The following is a 14,551-nucleotide window of genomic DNA, read 5'->3' on the forward strand; positions in this document are numbered from 1 at the left end:
TCAAGGCAATGTTTTGGGGAAGAAATGAAGATAAATATTAAAAGGGAAATTAAAGACAACATAAATTTAATTACATATTGTTTCATGTATTATATTTCAATTTAATCTACATTAAACCATATGTAATTAAATATAAAAACTAAATTTTTTCCAGGTGACCTCTCAAGACAAAATTAATTACTTCCTCCACTGTGATCTCATACTATGTTTACAGACCAATATAGCATTCATTCACTCAGTAAACACTTCGCATGCCTGCTATGTTGCAGGCACTGTGCCAGGTGATGGAATTATCGCTTGACTTGTTTTTACATGTCTCTCTCCAACTGCTTCCTTTTGTCCATGCTATTTTGTTTAGAATAGGATTCTTGAAGGCAAAGGCCACACCTTGCTATAACTGTTGTATCCCTAGCGTCTAACTTATTACGGCGACCCTAATAAAAGTTTAGTTATTGACTCTGAAGAAAAATTTCCCCGAGAGGGAAAATCTTTCTCAGAGGGAAAAATATGAGTTCCTTGCCATAAAGCTAGTCTGTTTGCAGTGACATACTTCCTCTCCTATGCTTATCCTTGTCAAGGGGAAAACAATAGGTTAAGTATATTTTTGAAAATAAGTGTTAAGAAGGAGTTAGGGACTTTGGGTTGGATTGAACACATACATTTTTTCCTTTCTCACAAAACCCCACTAGAAAGGAGTAAAGAAAAATGGAAAAGACATGGATTGACAAGATGGAAGAGAAAGGGAGAGGAGAAAACACCTGGCATGCAATGTCAACCTGATGACAAAAAGCACATGGGGGAATTGGCAGAGCTGCTAAAACTGAATAGCAAGCAGTAGCAGCAGGGAGTACCACAAGAAGCAAGCTAGGTTGCATTGCAGTATCCCAGATGGTGCTGGCTTGGAGGTCATCACTAGCTTGGAAGGCAGGGTGGAGGTGATGGGCTGATGCTCAGCTTCTCACCTAAACCCTGAACAGCCAGGTGAATAATGTTTTTCCCACTCCATCAGAAAATGAAAGTCTTCTTCTTTTTTTAAAAATATTTTTAAAAATTAATTAATTAATTTTTGGCTGCATTGGGTCTTCATTACTGCACGTGGGCTTTCTGTAGTTGCGGGGAGCGGGGGCTACTCTTCGTTGGGGTGCGCGGGCTTCTCATTGCAGTGGCTTCTCTTGTTGCAGAGCACAGGTTCTAGGTATGTGGGCTTCAGTAGTTGTGGAGCATGGGCTCAGTAGTTGTGGCTCGCGGGCTCTAGAGCGCACGTTCAGTAGTTGTGGCACGCGGGCTTAGTTGCTCCACGGCATGTGGAATCTTCCCGGACCAAGGCTCGAACCCATGCCCCCTGCATTAGCAGGTGGACTCTTAACCACTGTGCCACCAGGGAAGCCCTGAAAGACTTATTTCTATTAAGGTTGAACCAAAGAGACTCCAGGTAGCATGACCACAGGTACAATGGAGGTCAAAAGAGAGACAACACTGTTCTATAAGTTTGAGCTCTCCCCAGGTTACTTGCATCCTGGCAGCTAGATAGCCACGCAGGCAGCTCTAAACTCCTCCCATTACTTTCCAGGCCAGGATTGTGTGATTCCTCTCTGGAGGAATGAATAGTGTCACAGAAAAGATCTTCAGAAGTTGACACTGGGAGATTCCCCAACAAAAGAGCTATGTTCTTACCTGATCATTCTCCAAAGAAGCCCACCAGTTGGCAAGCTTCTTTTATGCACACAGGAAAGGTATAGGCACAATATTTTGCTTATTTCTTTTCTGTCTGAAGGGAGGCTTATTTTAAATTATATTCTGTGTCCATATTTACTTAACAGTCTAAAGAGCTTTATACTTAAAGCTCTAAAGAGCTTTAAGTATATATGACATATATACTTAAAGACCAAACTTTCTATATGACAACACTGGGCAGAAATCCATATAATAACAATTAATTTACCATGAAAATATATAATTTACTTGTTATCATTTAACCCTTTTATCCAACATTGTAGCATATACCCAGAGAAAACCATAATTCAAAAAGACACATGCACCCCAATATTCATTGCAGCACTATTTACAATAGCCAGGTCATGGAAGAAACCTAAATGCCCATTGACAGACGAATGGATAAAGAAGGTGTGATATGTATATATAATGGAATATTACTCAGCCATAAAAATGAACAAAATTGGGTCATTTGTAGAGACATGGATGGACCTAGAGACTGTCTTACAGAGTGAAGTAAGTCAGAAAGAGAAAAACAAATATCGTATATTAACGCATCTATGTGGAATCTAGAAAAATGGTACACATGAACTGGCTTGTAGGGCCAAAATAAAGACACAAATGTGGAGAACAAACGTATGGACACCAAGGGCGGGAAAGTGGGGCGGGGGGTGGTGATGGTGTGATGAATTGGGAGATTGGGATTGACATGTATACACTAATATGTATGTGATAGATAACTAATAAAAAAATTAAATTAAAAATATCCAACATTGTAAACAAAATAACCAAAATACACGGAAGGAAGTGAAGTGCTGAGTAGATTACACAGCTAAATGGACAAAGAAATTAGATAAAACACAAGAAGACATACAATTGTTCATTACAGAAAAGTTCCAAAGAGCATTTATAGACCCATTTTTTTCACTAAGTCATCCTTTTATACATGCATATGATAAAGTTTGTAGCAACAGTTTAGGAAAACGGATATTTTACTCTATTAGCCTAGTAGCTAGTTTTCTTTAAATTCAAGCATGTATTGTGTACCTGCTTTATGCCAGGTGCTATGTATACTAGATGCTTATACATATAGCTTATTTTAAATATATTTAATTATATTAAAAGTATTAACTTATATTAACATGTAGAGAAAATTAAGTTAATTATGGCATTTAAAATGTTTTCCAATGTAAAATAGAGACCCCCCCACCCCTGCTCTGTGGGCTTTTAGAGGGGATAGAAGTGGCATGACAAGAAAAATACAAGCAAACAGAAGTATGAACAAATTGAGAAGGAAGATGAATAATAGGCTTGCTATCAGTATCTTCTAATTGATAAAATAATCTTGGAATTCTATTAAAAACTCATCTAGGTAGCTTTTTTTTTTTACATGAAAGATAAAGTCAGAGCCCATTTGCAATGCAGTAGTCTCCTAAGCTTTGCATTTGCTTATGTTGAGGTCATACCTACAAAATTAGCAAAATTTCAGGTTGAAATAAAAACCCTAATCCAAGACATCTGATGTTATAAACAAACACATTTTCATCCTGATCCTGGGGGTAGTTTCATGTTTCTTTTGTCTGGGAGTTCTTGGAAGGATCTGCCATTATCATCGGTCCATCTGTCAAGACTCTATTTGTAAAGAAAGAGCTTGCAGAAGAATAAATTCTCACTACATTTATGACAATTTAGGTATATATGGAATGAAGACATTTCCACCTTTCCTGTTAGGCATAGCAGTCAAACACTGCTATAGTAAGACTTATTTTCTTTAGATTTAGCTATACCAGTGGTCTAACCTTGTTCATTTAGACATAATTATATGCCATTAAGGCCTAATAAAATACAACAAATCTCTGAAAACTGTGCCTCCTTTCCTCCATCAGAATGAAAGATAGAAAAAAAATATAAGGAAAAACAAAAAAGAGAATCCAATTACTTTCAATGTCTGTATTCCATAAATCCCATTGGAAAAAATATGTATATTTTTGTCAATGTTGTCGATGTATCTACTGTTGTCTGTACTAAATGTCAATGATTTTGAGTAGTATTTCACTGTAAACTTATCACTGATCTTTTTCCTAAGAAGAGCTGAGATGGTGACTAGTGCTCTCTAAAGATCATAAATAACAAAAAGCTATTTGTCTTGTTTATGAATTATATGTAGTACTTTTCTACTTGAATCATAAATATCTTTAATGTTTTCTGCTATATTGACCAGCTTCTGAATTATCTATCCTTTTTCAAAATAGAAAAGGCAAGTACCCTTTGACTTTAATACTATCGCTAATTCTCTTAGTTAACATGTTTTTCAATACCATGTAAAATTGTGATTTAAAAAGGCTACTTTTAAAAAGAAAAATGAACAAACCTCCATACTGTGAAAACGCAGATATAACAGAAAGCAGGGACTTGAACAGATAGTTGTACACTAATGTTTACAGCAGCATTATTCGCAATAGCCAAAAGGTAGAAACAACCCAAATGTGTATCGACAGATGACTAGATGAACAGAATGACATATATAAGCACAATGAAATATTAACTTGAAACTAACACAATATTGTAAATCAACTACACTTCAGAAAAACAGAAAAAAAACCCAACAACAAAAAAAGTGTTAGCTTCCAGAGAAGGGGGATGGAGTAGAAGGAATGAGCCCAGGGACAGCTGATTTTCATCATAAGCCACTGTATTATTTGACTTTCTTTAACTATGTACACTTTGATACACATTTTTAAATATCAAATTTTAAAACTCCATGTTTTAATTTACATATGTAAAGGATTTTCAGACAGTGATTCCCTGACATGATTTTAAGTGTTTTTTGTTTTGTTTTGTTTTTCCCAGTACGTGGGCCTCTCACCGCTGTGGCCTCTCCCGTTGCGGAGCACAGGCTCCAGACGCGCAGGCCCAGCGGCCATGGCTCACGGGCCCAGCCGCTCTGCGGCACGTGGGATCCTCCCGGACCGGGGCACGAACCCGTGTCCCCTGCATCGGCAGGCAGACTCTCAACCACTGTGCCACCAGGGAAGCCCCGATTTTAAGTGTTTTTAACTGTCATTATCTAAATTTATTTTAAAATAACAACATATTACCACAAACTGTGTGGCTTAAAATAACAGAAGTTTATTGTCTCACATTCTGGAGGATAGAAATATGAAGTCAAGTCAGCATGCCTATGCACCCTTCAAGAAGCTCTAAGGAAGAATCAATCCTTCCCTGCCTCTTCTGGCTTCTGCTGGTTGCCAGCAATCTTTGGCATTCCTTGGCCTGTGTCAACATAACTCTACTCTCTGCCTCCATCTTCCCATGGCTGTCTTCCCTTTGTATGTCTCTGTGTCCAAATTTCTCTCTTAATACAAGGACCCCAGTCATTGGATTAAGGTTCCAATATGACCTACTGTAATTTGATTACATCTCCAAAGACCCTATTTCCAAATAAGGTTACGCTCACAAGTAACGGGATTTAGAATTGAACATATCACTTTAGAAGACACAATTTAACCCAGTACAGGTACCCAACAAAATATTTGTTGAATGGATGAGAAGAACAATTGTGAACCTAAGTTACAATTTTAGAACTTCCCAGTATCTGTTATTGCAATTTTATAGTTGTTTACTAGAGACCGAATTCAGTTTGTCTGCTGAATTTATTAGATGTCCCTGTCAGATTCCCTCCATCATCTTCCCACTCCCAGTAACAACTAGAAACACTTAACAAACTATGCCTTTGATAAAGTTTTTATTGATTTGAAAATATGACATTGCAGTGTGTGATAGCTTAAAAAGAGTTACTTTTAAAAGAGATATTTGGATTTATAAAATCCCCCAAGGGAAAAAAAAACACTGAAAACTTAATACCTAAAATATTTAAAATTTGGCTCTTAATGGGCTAAAGCCATTATCATATCTATCTCATAATAAATTATCAGTTTGACTCATTTTTCAGTTGGTAATAAATACATTTCTTGAGCAAAATTACAACAGGTATGCTCCTATTTAAAAGAAAATCTCATTTGTATCCTTAAGGTCATTTATGATTTAATTTTAAAATTTACCATGAAGTTCAAGTAGCAAAAGTAAAACAAAACAAAACAAAAAAACCCTCCACATAACGGAGGTTTCTTAACATGTAATCAACTACACAGTCATAAACATATAAAGTTTTTTAATGTTACAGAAAGTAAGAAGCAAGATAATTGTTTTATTATAAGCAAGCAAAAGAAAAGACAGAAAATAGTTGTTTTTTTTAAAACACATAAAAGAGATTTTTGAAGTAGAAAGTATTATCCCATGAGGTTAGAACACACAATCAAAATATAATTAAAGGAAGTGAGATCATCCAGTTGAACAATGCCAACATTTGAGGAAGCAAGGCTCAGAGAGGGCATATCATCTGCCTAAAGAAATAAAATAGACCCTCCTAGAGTAATGAAAATAAAAACAAAATTAAATAAATGGGACCTAATTAAACTTAAAAGCTTTTGCTTTTAAGCAAAGGAAACCATAAACAAGACGAAAAGACAACCCTCAGAATGGGAGAAAATATTTGCAAATGAAGCAACTGACACTTATCTGTGGAATCTAAAAAAAATGATAAAATGAACTTATTTACAAAACAGAAACAGACCCACAGACATAGAAAACAAATTTACGGTTACCAAAGGGGAGAGGGGTGGGGAAAAATTAGGAGCTTGGGATTAACATATACACACTACTATATATAAAATAGATAAACAAAAAGGACCTACTGTATAGGTAGGTCCTTGTTTTATATATATCTATATATATAACTGAATCACTTTGCTATACACTTGCAACTAACACAACATTGCAAATTATACTTCAATAAAAAATTATGTTCTTATATCTATATCTGAATCTGGCTCTTGCATAAGTGAAAGTGTGTGTTAAAAGTGCTCTGGGAGGGCTTCCCTGGTGGAGCAGTGGTTAAGAATCTGCCTGCCAATGCAGGGGACATGGGTTCGAGTCCTGGTCCGGGAAGATCCCACATGCTGTGGAGCAACAAAGCCCATGTGCCACAACTACTGAGCCTGCAATCTAGAGCCCGCGAGCCACAACTACTGAGCCCACCTGCCACAACTACTGAAGCCCGCATGCCTAGAGCCTGTGCTCCGCAACAAGAGAAGCCACCGCAAAGAGAAGCCCATGCACCGCAATGAAAAGTAGCCCCTGCTCCCCACAACTAGAGAAAGCCTGCATGCAGCAATGAAGATCCAACGCAGCCAAAAAAACAAAAACAAAAAAAGTGCTCTGAGAGATGCTGGGAAATTATATTATATACAGATTGCAGTGCATTATATTTGGTAGAAAATAAAGGGGCAGGAACTTCCCTGGTGGTGCAATGGTTAAGAATCCTCCTGCCAATGCAGCGGACACAGGTTCGAGCCCTGGTCCTGGAAGATCCCACATGCCGCGGAGCAACTAAGCCCGCGTGCCACAACTACTGAGCCCGCATGCCACAACTACTGAAGGCCGTGTGCTTAGAGCCCATGCTCTGCAACGAGAGAAGCCACCGCAATGAGAAGCCTGTACACCACAATGAAGAATAGCCCCCATTCACCACAAAGAGAGAAAAGCCCGCATGCAGCAACGAAGACCCAATGCAGCCAAAAATAAATAAATAGATAAATAAATATATTTTTTAAAAATAAAGAAAGAAAATAAAGGGGCAGTGAAAAGCTTTGGCAGGTTTCTCTTGCCATCAAATTTCCAATTCATTGCCGTTAAAATAATCAAATCTGATCTTTCCCAGAGAAAGGAGGCAGCCCCTAGTCTGGCAGATCCTTAAACAATAAGGCATTTCAAAATGTTATTATATATATTTAAAAGTCATTATATTAACTTGATCATCTTTAAAATAAAATAATTCCTGAGAACATCTTAAGTCTTTTAAAATTCCCCAGTGCCTCCATTAGTAATTCCAGCCATCTTCTATAATACTGAAGAAATGTTTAGGTGTAAGAAACTTGCTTTGAAATTCTGATCTCCATCATTCATCATAGTAAACCATCATTAGTCTGCAAACCTGGATTGTGGTGAAGTTATATCAGATTACTTCACTCCTCACTATACAACTAGTTGTATTTATTTTACAATGTTTTTGCTTTGGGCTATCTCAAAATTTTAATTATTATAAAATTAAAACAGTTTTCAAATGGCTATTCTTTGATGTACTGTATCATTTGATATAAATTGTTCTAAGTGTAAGTCCATTTTTTTCCCAATAAAATCTTTGAGTTTAATTGATTATAGTAAATTAAATTTAGACACAAACATTTTTTATTTTATTTTTTTATTTTTTTGCATTACGCGGGCCTCTCACTGTTGTGGCCTCTCCCGTTGCGGAGCACAGGCTCTGGACGCGCAGGCTCAGTGGCCATGGCTCACGGGCCCAGCCGCTCCGCGGCATGTGGGATCTTCCCAGACCGGGGCACGAACCCGTGTCCCCTGCATCGGCAGGCGGACTCTCAACCACCGCGCCACCAGGGAAGCCCTAGACACAAACATTTTAAGTTTGGGACTAAAAAGTTCTACAGCTGACATGTAACTTTTAAAAACACAATTACCAAACACAAGTACATTACTAGCATGTAATGGTAATTCAAAAATGGTATGTTTTAAGTGAGCTATTATGAAAGGATACAGATAAAAGAAATTAAAAAGAAGAAAAAGTTACTGAAGGAAGCATATTTAATAAGTTAGCATTCACAAATGGTAATGTGTAAGACATATTAATGTGTCTCATATTAATGGTAGACAGTTAAAATCACCCATAAACAGACTTAGAGACTCCTTTTGGGTTATTTTCTTCTAATTTTTTTCCCTTTTTCTGGTAATGGAATATAACAGTATCTTTGTTACTTATCTCAAGAATTTATACTCAATGAAAGCTTTAAAAAGCCAAATAAGTTTGATTCCCAAAAGAAAGAAATAAAGAAGAACATTTCTGAGGTTTTTACTTCTGAAGAGGAAATTATAACATCATCCATTTTATTTTCCATTTTGTATGTTAAAACTGCAAATCTTTTTATTCACATCAAATTCTCATCCAGTTCATTCAAAATGTACCCGGAATGGAAAGGAGAAGTAATTCTAAATCTCTTTTCCAAGTGGCAGAAGCAGCCGTCTCTCTAATCAACCCGACCTTTCTCAAGGGCCAACAGTTGTTTCTCGAGTTATGCTTAATATCATACCTAGGAAATCAAGTAGCATTACTACAATTATGTCAAAAGTGCAGAGAGGTTAAATACCTTGCCTTAGGTCACAAAGGAGTCAGAGACACGGCTTAGGCGAGGTCCAGCCACTCTGTCTCCCAGGCTCCTCTAACTGCATTCAGACTTTGTAATTGCTTCTCTGTTATTTGATTAGAAATAGGGACAGTGTTGATTCTGGCTTTAGTCCAGAAACAAATAGATGAGGAAATCAGTTTAACTGGAAGGAAAACTAAAAGAGGGAATTCAAGGACGAATCCCAGTACTCTGATATTTTCCTTTTTTTCTATTTGCATGAATTTTTACTAAAAATCCAATAATATATCTTTATAAAAACATATCTCTGATTTTTTAACCTCTTACTATTGTGCTCATCTGGAGAATTTTTGTATTTTGACTAACTTCAGTAATGGTCACTTGGAGATTAAGTAAAACCAAAGTTTGGTTGAAGCTTTGCTTTCTGGTACTAACGATAATAAAATTTTACCTATAAAGATACAGATTAAAATTTCATTTCAACTACAATATGGAGAGAAGCCAAATTTTTCTTAGTTATAAAAATGTGCCAAGTTAATAACTGTCAAGATGAAACAGTCAGTTTCTTTGATCTTTAAGAAAAGCAAAAATATTCCCTGAGGTGCAAAATTGTGAAATTTATCTGTAAGCATCAATTATCCTCTGATCGAGCTGTTCCTTTTGTTTTAAACTGTAGAAGATTTTCTAATGTGTAAGATGTTAGCTCCATTAATCATATTGCACAATAGTTTCAGACTGGAAACCCAGGTTCATCCCTTCTTTTTTCATTCTGATGTAACTCACGCTGTTGTTTGCTGTTTGTTCTGTGATCCCTATTTATTAACTCAGATTCCAGTAAAAAGTTGTTTTTCTCTCTGTTCTTTGTTGTTTTCTGGACTAAAGTATTGCGGGTGTTTGGCCTTCCCATTAAGCATTTTCTCATCATTCACTCAGAAATTTTCAAGTTTATTAAGGAAAAGGTAATCCTGATGATTTACTGGAAAGAAAAAGTCAACTAGGTTGAAGTGATTTACACACATGGGATACGTGGAAATTACACATTTACAATAATGAATTCAAGCTGCTGCTGTTAAATTTCAAAAGCAAAGGAATGGGATTATTTGGCTGATTTGATCATTACCTCTGGTAAAATGCAGTATTTTGAAATACAGACCTATTTTTTTCCTCCTTGTATCCTTTTTGCCTCCTTCCCATTCAAGCATTTAGTAAACCCTGAGCTCACTTCCTCAGCGGAGGGACCTATAACTGTATGTCCCAGTAACAGCAGCTATCACACGTGGCACCCTTATGTACCAGACGTGGTAAATATACTAACTCATTCAGCGCCAACAGCCCCATCAGTGGGTACTGTTACTATCCCCATTGCACAAATGAGGAAACCAAGACACAGAGGTTTAAGTAACTTGCCCAAGGTCAAGTTACAGTGAGCAAGAGGTAGAGCTAGGATTCAAAGGCAGTCTGGCTCAGAATCTGTGCTCTTTACCGTTAAAGATGATCAATGCTATCTGTCAAGGATTCGAGCAGCACCATGGCCTCAGGAGAAACCTGGGAAAAGCTAATCAGACGATAAGGACAGAATCCAGGGTCAATGCTCTGTGAAGGCGTTGCCAGAACCTGAACTTTCTGGGAGGAATGTTAGTACTGTAGTTCATGGATGCATTGTCAGAGCATCAGGAAAGGTCAGATTGGTGACCCTGCACAAATGTACCAAAGCTATGAAATGAGAATGAGACCTCAGCCCACTGGCTGACAGAAGTATGAGAAAACAACGAGACAAGAGGAGCAGGTGGGATCCAGTGTTTGAGGAGATGGACCAGAAACAGAACAGTTGGGATGCATACTGTAAGGCATGGCTGCTTTTTTTTTTTTCTTTTTTAAAAATTGAAGTATGGTTGCTGTACAATTTATATGTTATAGGTGTACAATATAGTGATTCACAATTTTTAAAGGTTATACACCAGTTACAATTATAAAATATGTGCCATAGTCCCCATGTTGTACAGTATATCCTTATAGCTTATTTTATACCTAATAGTTTGTACCTCTTACTCTCCTACCCAATATTGCCCCACCCTCTTCCCTCTCCCCACTGGTAACCACTAGTTTGTTCTCTACATCTGTGAGTCTGCTTCTTTTTTGTTATATCACTAGTTTGTTGCATTTTTTAGATTCTACGTATAAGTGATATCATACAGTATTTGTCTTTCTCTGTGTGATTTATTACACTTAGCATACAGGGCTCAGCTTCTCAAAGGGGCTTCACTGAGCAGAACAGTGAGCTCATTAGGCTTAGAGCTTAAATTAGCTTGTCTAGAAGTTGGATTTTACACATTTACCCTAAGTGATTATTTTCTGGAGAATGGACTCATACTTAACAGTTTCTCAAGGGATATATAAAACAGAAAAGTGAACTTATTAATTTAGGAAAAGAGAATTGCTTAGTAAGATAACCTGTTTAGGAATTTGCATAGAGGACTTCCTCAAGGTGGACAAAATTGCCGCAGAGCAAATCAAGCAAAAGGAATTTTGATGAACAAAGAACATGAATAAAGAGCATTGAACTTAGAGGCTTTTTTTTTTTTTTTAAGTAAAGTAATTAGATAAACTTTTCTTCTCTGACCCGAGAATATTTCCATTGGATAACAGGTACAGTTGCATCAAGATCAGGTCACTCTGGCTCCCAGACAAGATTAGATGAGCACCGACAAATTTTTTCCTTCTCCTTTTGGAAGACCATATTCAGAGAAGCTTCTCAATTAATACACCAGTTATAACACAGGTGTCATCCAAACCCTCTGGACTCTATACTGTGTCTGCCCCTTACCTGATACCTGACCCAGTCCCAAGAGGAAGGTTGAATTCCAGGTCTCCCCAACTCCAGTCCGCTCCTGCCTGCAGCAGTGAACATGGCTGTTCTCAGCCCCATCATGAACTAGACAACTGATCGTATATCCTTTAGTGTATTCTACCAGCAAACATTTTTGATGGTTATATTTTCCAAACTTGACTCCCAATGAAGGGGGAGACACCTTTTATGGGACTTATAAAATCCTGTGCTCTGAATACTGTGATCACATTTTAAACTTAAAAATGTGACTTTTATCAAAATATTTAGGATGGGACATATTTTAAATATCAAGGAAAGAGGTTAATAAGACTAGTCTTCATTTCAGGCAACTAACAGAGCTTCCTCAGGTGGAGGTTATGAAACTCCTAAATATATAAACTTCCTATAATGTTGGTTTAGATATCATCTCATATGGAGTCCTGAAAGGATATAAAACATTCTCATGTAGCATAATTTCTCATAAGAGAAATTACTATGGAAAAGCATTTTAAAATTAGTAAGACTAAACCAATTTCACTAGTGAGTCACCCTACCTATTCCTATTGTCTATGTAACTAGTAAAAGTTTAAATTAATAGATGCTCAATAAATGGGTCCTGAATTAATTAATCCATGTCATGTCAATATGAATGGTATGTATGGTCAAAGGAATAAAAGCGTTTTACTGAAGACTGAGAAAACTGCATTAATTTCCAAGCTCTGTCATGGCTCATTATATGCTCTTGAGCAAGTCATTGCTCCTCTCTGAAACTCAGTCTTCTCCTCTGTGAAAAAAGCTATTGGATCTAATGGTCCCTACGATCCACTCCCACTTTTAAATTCTCCTTTTTTTGCTTATTTATTATTATCTACAAGAAACCTTCCTAGAACATATTATGAAAGAGGAATAAAGTTTTATATCAAAGTTAGTTCATGGATAACTAGGCAACGCTGGTAAGTATGTGTAACGGATGAGTGAACTAGGTTGGAACTGAGACTTGGGTAGAGAGTCCTGTGGAATTAGGGATTCCTTTCATAGTTCTTCTGGGGCTCAAAACAGATAATCACAAAGCTGCTGTAATTATCCAGTTAGAAAACCTATATTATTACTTAAAAAATCTAGGTGCTTTGCTCTGTTCCTGGCCAACTCCTAGAGTTCTGGGACCATGGTGGTCTTGAAATGCTGCTGTTACTACCAGGCAGATTTCAAAATGTAAGTGGTGATTGTAGGAAAAGGCCACTTTCTCCTTCCCTAACCTAATGTAGACTTGGACACAAGCCCCTTCCCTGAAACCCCAACAAAAGCATTTGATAGGCTGTGATGTCTGCAAAACTTCTGAAACTTTGGGGATAATGGAAAGAAATTACAATGCAGAGAAGGAAAATGTAAACAGGAATATTAGCTATGACTATTCTCTTCTCCATAGAGGTCCCCCATGGGCCATCTCTCCCCTTATCAATGGACCCAAACTATTGACATGTTGAAGGAATTACATAACTCTCCATGCAGAGAATGTCCTTGGTCATATCCTACCCTTAATTCCTCTCTTGCTTTATAAGAAGGGAAAAAACTTCTATATCCCCAGCCAATAAAGTACTAACCACTACTGATTCTTTACCTACAATTAAGACAATTTATAGATTATGCAGAAAAATTTTGCTTTTTTACCTATAAAGTTTCCATTTCAGAATATAATCTGTGCTATATTTTGCATAATAAAAGCACATTAAAGTATCACCCACCAAGAAAAAGAAAAGTTTTCTCCAAAGATAAATAATGGTTCTGCTCCTAGCTAAACAAAAAAATTGTCACCAAAATCTTCTTGTTAAATATGGTGGATTGACCACACATTTTAAAATGTGCTTCCTCCTCAAATTCCTTTAAAATGACAGCAAAGAAATAAAAAGGCATAAACCTACAATGTCAAAGCAAAGAGGAATGATATGTGAAGAGATAAGAGATTACAACAACTTATTGGAAGAGATTTTAGAGGAACCACAAAATTCAAGAGAGACTGTCAAGGCTGAAAATAAGGGGATTTGTAAAATAATATAAAAAGTGTAGTTGGACCCTATAGCCTCCTCCCCAGCCCATGTAACTCCTACCCTCTTTATTCATATACTACCTACCACTTGCCCATTTTTTATTCCTAAAAGAATTTGATCTGGAACTTATTTTCATTTGGGGATAGCAGGAATATTGAAAGGTAGGAGCCTCAAACAGAGAAGTTAAAATAAAGCATGTATAGAAAAAGTACAACCAGGCACCTCTTTCAAACAAGATTGCTGTCAGGCAGGCTTGTATTTCCTGGCAGGAGACAGGGTTCTTCTCGGGAGAAATGGAATGGCCCCACAGGAAAAAAAATTAAGGATACTAAAATATAATGCTTCCTCCACAGACATGCCAGGTCACCACCTAACCATATATTGAATCTCACCAGTCCACAAACTCTACCCACGAACATTAAGCTGGCTTTCCGTTAGCTTTGTTGGTGCCTCACATAGAGATAACCAAGGATCACCAGACATTTGAAGAATGTCTCCAATATGAAAAACAGAGATAAAACCAAGGGAAGAAAAAAATAAAAATGGAACTCAAGGAATACAGAATACTGGGGGCCAGGCAGTGTTCTAGATGCTGGGGAAACTGTAATGAACAAAACAGACAAAAGTCTCTGCCCTCATAGAGCTTACATTCTAGCAGAAAGGTGGAAGTAAACATTAAACGAAATAAATAA

At 37.0% G+C, this 14,551-nt stretch overlaps 1 protein-coding gene across 1 annotated transcript in view; it reads right to left on the reverse strand.

Moving 5' to 3' along the window:
* The window catches only part of FGL1 (fibrinogen like 1), a 60,858-nt gene extending 51,771 nt beyond the window's left edge, over positions 1–9,087 (reverse strand). The window contains exon 1 of the mRNA XM_082608661.1: positions 8,991–9,087. The gene's annotated coding sequence lies outside the window, so the exon portion shown is untranslated. The remainder of the gene's footprint in view (positions 1–8,990) is intronic.
* Positions 9,088–14,551: the final 5,464 nt, after the last annotated feature.

The sequence above is a fragment of the Mesoplodon mirus genome, assembly GCF_964341445.2.
Source record: "Mesoplodon mirus genome assembly, chromosome: 20".
Classification (NCBI taxonomy): domain Eukaryota; kingdom Metazoa; phylum Chordata; class Mammalia; order Artiodactyla; family Ziphiidae; genus Mesoplodon; species Mesoplodon mirus.